The 6470-nt window shown below is 45.2% G+C and overlaps 1 non-coding gene across 1 annotated transcript; it reads right to left on the reverse strand.

Annotated features, from left to right (window-relative positions):
- Nucleotides 1–5564: 5564 nt before the first annotated feature.
- On the reverse strand, nt 5565–5692 carry LOC118778600. The gene has a single exon (XR_005005006.1). It is a non-coding gene; the product is annotated as a U6atac minor spliceosomal RNA (small nuclear RNA).
- Between the last annotated feature and the right edge of the window lie 778 nt (nt 5693–6470).

The following is a 6470-nucleotide window of genomic DNA, read 5'->3' on the forward strand; positions in this document are numbered from 1 at the left end:
GTGTCTGAGTGTAATAGAGGCCTGCTGTGGCTTTCCAGCCGTGGCCCTCGCTGCCCACAAAGGCACAGCTAAATATACGATTGGTTCACCGACATGGGGAGCTAATCACGCTATCACTCCGGCCCGAGGAGGTGATGTCACAGCCTTGTGGTGGAGCACTCTCGCTTGCTCTATCCTGTTTCTGTGCTTAGCCAGTCTGCGCTCTCCTTTCCCCTGAGAAACTTCCACAGCAAATTACAGCTTTGAATGTAACTTTGAATGGCACATTAACACAATGAGCTCAGTGTGATAAAGACCAAGGTTCCTGACTGAAACAACTAGTCATACTCTTGGTATGGCTTTTGGGGGTGACATCACCAAATGTAGGGGAGTTTTCTCACATACCATCTTGTGCTACACGGTTAACAGGACATTTAAGTCTCCCCCAGTCTCCGACACCCTCGCGGTACAAGCAGAAATGCCATTACCTTTGAGATGAATGAAGGTAATAGGTGGACTGGGCTGAATGAGTCGCACTTCAGGGTCACACTCCGAATCATTCCTTTCATGATGTCAGTGTGCGTGAACACAGAATGAGAGGGAGTATTTGGGAAGCTGCCCCAATGACTCAGGCCATATAGGTAAATGTATTTACTTTGCACATTGTGTTGCTAAGCAAAAAGAAAATAATCGAATTTTAGTGCCGTTGTGTCATAGCACCATCAACTCACAAATAGTTCACTTTAATATGTCTTTCAGGTAGTTTTATTACCAAACAGATGTCACAATAAATGTGTTTTTGTCATAGTCTCCCGACAAGCTTGGTGGTCAAAGCACTGTCCTTAAACGCAAGTGAAACTGTCTGCCGTGGGTTTGATAACAGCCATGTCAACCAACGATGACCAGGAGCCAAAACTGGCTTCATTTCATCAGTGATACGGGTGGTACTTTGGCAGGGGTTGCTTGTGTTCCTACTCTGAGGCACCCTGTGATTCACCAGACAGCTCCGAGTTGCTCAGATGACATCAGCGGAGCAGTGCCTTCCAATGAGCAGCCTCTCTGTTGTAGTGTGAGCCATTGGCAGCATCATCTAGCTGAGACAATCTGCTGAGAAATTTCAAAATAGGGTTGCATGAGGGGGAGATATAAAAGGTTTTTTTTTATCTGATGAAGATTATAGAAATTATGTGACAACACTAGAAGTGCCACACATCGTGAATACAATCCCCAGATTTGTTGAAAGATTATTCAAAGTCTACCATTGCAGGGTTCACCTAGGAGTCACATTCGTACACATTGCTTGAGGAGGTGTAACGGAGACTACATCTCTACCCAGCAGACATAGAGGACTGCGTGAATTCCAGCCTCATGTTAGTTATGGAGGCCGAGTCAGGAGATATGGGGGGCTGTGTGGTCAGGCAGGGAGACTGGGGACCCCAGAATAACTTGCAGGAGAGCTAGGTAAGGTTAAGGTAACAGGAAACCATATATTCTCAGGAGCTGGTGTCTGAGGATGGGGGAGTTGGTGTGGGAGGGGGGGGGGGGGTGATTCAGTTCCTCAAAACTCTCGAGCCAGCTCCGGTCCGGGCTCGGGATACCATTTGCACGGTTTTCCCTGAGGTGATTTTGCAGCCTTGGTTTTGGAAGCCCTGTACGGAAAAGCGGCTGAGAATGAAAGGTAGTAAAATGATACAGAGCGTACTCTGTGGCCATACAGTAGAAACCAGCAGCGCAGGGGGAAAATGGCAAAGCCTCACACAGACCTGTCTGAAACAGATGTGCCTTTGTGCTGTGGTGAGGGCTGAAGCGCTCCCAGCATTCCTCTTTTCTGATCCTCATTGTTATTCATCGCATATGGATTGACATTTATTTTTAAATGTCAATGTCCATGCAGCTGCTTTCCCTCCACGCGGCCACAAAGAAGTACGTCCGACTGCAGGAAACCAGAGAGAGGAAGAACTGGGCACCGCCGCAAAAGGACCAGGATATCAGCACCCGTCGCCTCTGGCTGCTGCCGAAAAGACAATCACACCTTCTGAGTCGAGAGGGATCAAAGGTGGAATTTCACTGCTCCCCCTTTTTGGTTACCTGGTCACTTCAAAAAACATCAGCCCTCACTCGCCTTGGGGGTCCACAGAGAGAGTGAGTAGGGCTGCCGCGCGGTCATGGAGAGACACGGTCTTCCCCCTGATTCATGTCCCTGAGCCTGTCCCTGTTTACACCGTAAAGCAGCCCCCTGGCACCTGGTGGGAGGCTGCTCGTATTTCCATCCCTGGCTCCCTCGGGTGTTTTTAAGGCAGCGCTTCCCCATGTCGTTTGGATGGTAATCCTCGACAGCAGTGGTGGTGCTGGTGCTGGTGGCGGTGGCGGTCCTCGTGCCGGCTGCCGTTATTGGCCTGTAAATCTATGGGGTTTCCAGCGGATGCCGGCGCCTGCCCGCTCGGAGCAGTGCACGCTTCACCGCAGATATCTGATTGTGCACTACATCAGCACAGCCCCGAAAAGGAGGCTGCCTCCATCCACGGTGCTGGAGGCTGTTGCCAAGAGGGGGGGAATGGTGGTGGGGGGGGGGGGGGGGGGGTCACACAACGGGAGGGATTTGCAGAAAAGGGTCAGTATTACACGGGAGACGAGAGGGGTGAGAAAAGTGAATGTTGAACGTGACGGGGCAGGCCGATGTTCTTGCGCCTCTTTGTCTTTCTTCCTCCCTCTCCCCTCTCCCCTTCTCTCTCCAGCCTCTCTGGGTGCTTCATACTTTCCCACTGACATAATGTGTCTTGGTTCAAGTCGGCAGTGACCAGTTTGCCCTCCAAAGCATTAGAGTGCAGTTGTGTCTGCAAAGTGAAATCAGATGGCCTGTTCTTTTCTTTCCTTTTTTGTTGATATATATATTTTTTGCTTTCCAGATGTTGTTTTTTTCTTTAATGCAGCAGGAAATAAAGGAAATAAAAGCATTTCTTGGCAGCACGTTCCTCACTCATGTACCGCGTGGCAGTTTGTTTTCTCCCCTGTCTCTCTCTCTCTGTTTTTCCTCCTGATGTTTGATTTGGGCAGAGCCAGAAACCCAGCCTATCTCCTCTGCACTGCTGTGTTAGCAAGGAGGCGTTTCGGGAAGACTCGAGCATGTAGTGGCTCAGGATCAAATCTGACAGTGAAATGGCCTTGCAGCGATTCCTTAAGACTGAAAATTATGCCTTACAGGCCTTTTCCAAGTAGGTAATTCAGGGTGGCGAGGGCGTTGAGAGCCACTACCTAGCATCATTCATGTGTTTCATGAGTTATGTCTTTACCTTTTTCTAAAAGAGTCAGTTTCTCTGGAAGGAATCACCCAGCAATCATAAAGACATTCACTCCGCTAGCTCCGCTAGCAGCGTTACAGCTATTCTACTTGGGAAGACATAAACAACCATGTGGTGGAAAGAGCCAGGGCATTTATGAGTGGGAGGGCCATTTTCACTCTCTTGTGTAAGTGCTAGCCATTTGCTCAGAGAGTTCCAGAGAAAGCTAGAAGCCAAGTGGAGACAGTGTTTGTTCAGAGAGCTCCAGAGGAGCCAGAGGCCAGGTGGACGGCGCTTGTTCAGATAGTTTTCTGAGAGGCTAGAGGCCAGGTGGACACAGTGATAACTCCTCACACCCTCTGGGCCATGGGTCCGCATTCCAGCACCCAGAACAGGTGCTCACAGTCCGCCAGCCAGCGTCGTGTCAGTCCCAGGCAGTATAAACAGCTCTCCCTAGGTCTCTCAGCAAAGCGCAGTAAAAAGTGACTGCTGAGAATTCCAAATATGTCCCTGTACAAATAGAAGCACCTCACTGACTTTTCTATTTTAAACAGAAAGAGAAAAATTTTTAATATGTGTGCAGATCTCAGAGCCAAGTAATATAACTGATCATATCTATGGCACAGACTATGTTTTGGTCTTTATTGTAAGTTGGATTCCTTCATCACTGCCTAGTGTTTGATCCAAGAAGACCATCTGTGTGGAGCTGTGGCATTCTATCTCTTCCAGATGAGGAAACTAGCTGACCTACTTTTTTACAGGGACACTGTCTGATATAAAATTTGCCTTTGCCATAAATGTGTCATTATCTTCATTTCAGAGAGCTCTCTTATGCTATTCTTCATACAGCACATACTGTAGTACACACTTGCAGGAGTGGGTTGCTTTTGATGGCTTATGCCTGCAGAGACGCAAAAAAATTCTGCACCAAGATGTCTGCACTGAAACCTTTGCTGAGTAATGTAGAGAGGTAAAAGAGCATTCAGTTGGGCAAAGATTGACCTATTTATGGGCGGTGTAAACTGTTGCACATTGCTAAACTGCTCTACAACAGATATGTGGAGCAATATTTATACACAGAGTTACAAAGAGGATCTGGCCCCAAACCACATGGGAATCTGTGATGGAAAGAGGAGGGCCCGAACAAGAGCCTTGATATCTTTACAAGTCCCCCGTTTTACAACTGCGCTGGGAGACGGCGTGCTTTTCTGGGACAGTCCGCCAAAATCTGTTTTCCCCATCACTGGATATGGCTGCCTCGGCCAAGGGGATGAGATTCAAGGCAGATAATAGGATGGCAAACCTTCCCAGTTTCCTCAGAAAAGTGCTTCTCGGTTTTCAGTGTTGTCTAAATAGGTTTTTTCAAGACTGAGCCTGAACACAGTGCTCACTACTTTCACAGCAAGGTGTTTAATTTAGGAAGAATACAAATCTGGTTTGTTGGGTCCAAGGTAGTTCTGCAAAGTTTGTTAAACTTACTTGTTTACACAGTGTTTTATATCCCAAGCTCATTCTAGGGGCCCACAAAGGGCTTGTCACAGCACACTCAGAGACAGTGTTTTCCAAGGCATACACTAATGACTCTGTGTACACTTCTCCCATGTAATTAAATTACATAGTCTGAGATTAATTCATATCAGCCACCCAAATCACACTAACACCAAAAGCTATTATGAAATGGAATCTGCAGGTATAGAATTCTTGAAAGACTGTGAGTCAACCTTTTTATGCAGGTGGTCAGATAATTACAGCATCAGTTTAACAACACCCAAGCAAGCCTACCTGACAAGGCTGGTGATTATTAGGGTGTTAATTAAAAAAGGTAACACTTCAACCCTGTTACATTCATCTATTCATGTTTATACCTCACTAGTTTTATAGACTTGATTTAATGCAGTAATTAAATCAAAAGGTAATGACAAAGAGAATAACTAGTTGCTTAATTTGTTCCAACTGCTTTCTAAATTCAAGTGACACAACAGTGATTAAAATCGTTTTCAGTGTGTGATCGGTTATTCTCTGTCACCCTCTAGTGAGTCGTAAAGGAAATACAGATTTTGGGTGACCTGCACCCTGCCCGTGTTCGAATGAGAGAAGCTCTAGAATTTTTATATCAGTCCCCTGAAAAAACTTCATAATTAAATCATTTTCATAACTAAAATTAGCTATTTTCCATTGTTTTGAAAAGTGCGGGATAAAATCGTCTCCGGAATGATAAAATGCCAATGCGTGTACAGGAATGAATATTCTATGGAAGTTCATCTCAAAGAGAAACTAAAAACCTACACAACCGACAATTTCCTCAATGGAAAAATTTGGTTAGAGATGCCACGAAGTAGGTGGCAATGCCTTAACCATATGTGTGTTGAAGGCCACTAGGACCTCTTCCATCCTTGTCAAGGGGAGTGCTAACCTTCTCTCCTTTCATACAACACGCTGGTAATACGTTTTTTTACGAGTATTTATAGGGGGAGTTCGGTATATACGTCTCTATTACGGTGGCTATTTTTTAATGTCATGTATGATATTACTGTATAATATATTTTATGATGTATAAATATTTATTCTCATATGCTTACACTTCACTTTAAATTTACTTCAAAAGAAAATGAGCGAAATAAAAATGTTTCCTTCACTATACCGTCTCATTTGAATATTATAAATCTCACAGCCAATCGCTACTCAGTCTCAGCCCCATGTGATTTACGCTTACGTGTTCCAGGAAGTATGAATTGCTACGAGGTGACGATAGCGGTGACATGTTTCTTAGTAAAACACAGAGAAAACGATGTTTTATAATGGCAATGGTGAGACGTAACTACACTGGCTACTGCTAATAAACACATAGCTAAGTAGTAGGAAATATTTCTCCCTCTCAATTCTCATTTGTTTTTAGTTCGAGCGGTTGTTGCATATAATTATACCGCGTTCACTGACGATGCACGAATTCGTACACTGAGTGAGGTTCGTGGTCTCAGGCATGTTTGTTAAGATTATTGAATATAATCTTGTCTATATTTTTTGCATGACGTCACCTGTACTAAAGACCACCATTTAGGACCAAAAGCGTCTCGCAGCAATTGGTTCACTCTCGTGTCATTCGAAGAAGACGGGTGGGTGTTTAAAATTTTTTACATAGGTACTTTGCAGAATAGCTTCAGCTCAGCAAATTTCATACTGCAGAAATGAGTAGTCGGTTCTGTTAACGAGTTG

Source organism: Megalops cyprinoides, chromosome 5 (assembly GCF_013368585.1).
Source record: "Megalops cyprinoides isolate fMegCyp1 chromosome 5, fMegCyp1.pri, whole genome shotgun sequence".
NCBI classification, from domain to species: Eukaryota; Metazoa; Chordata; class Actinopteri; order Elopiformes; family Megalopidae; genus Megalops; species Megalops cyprinoides.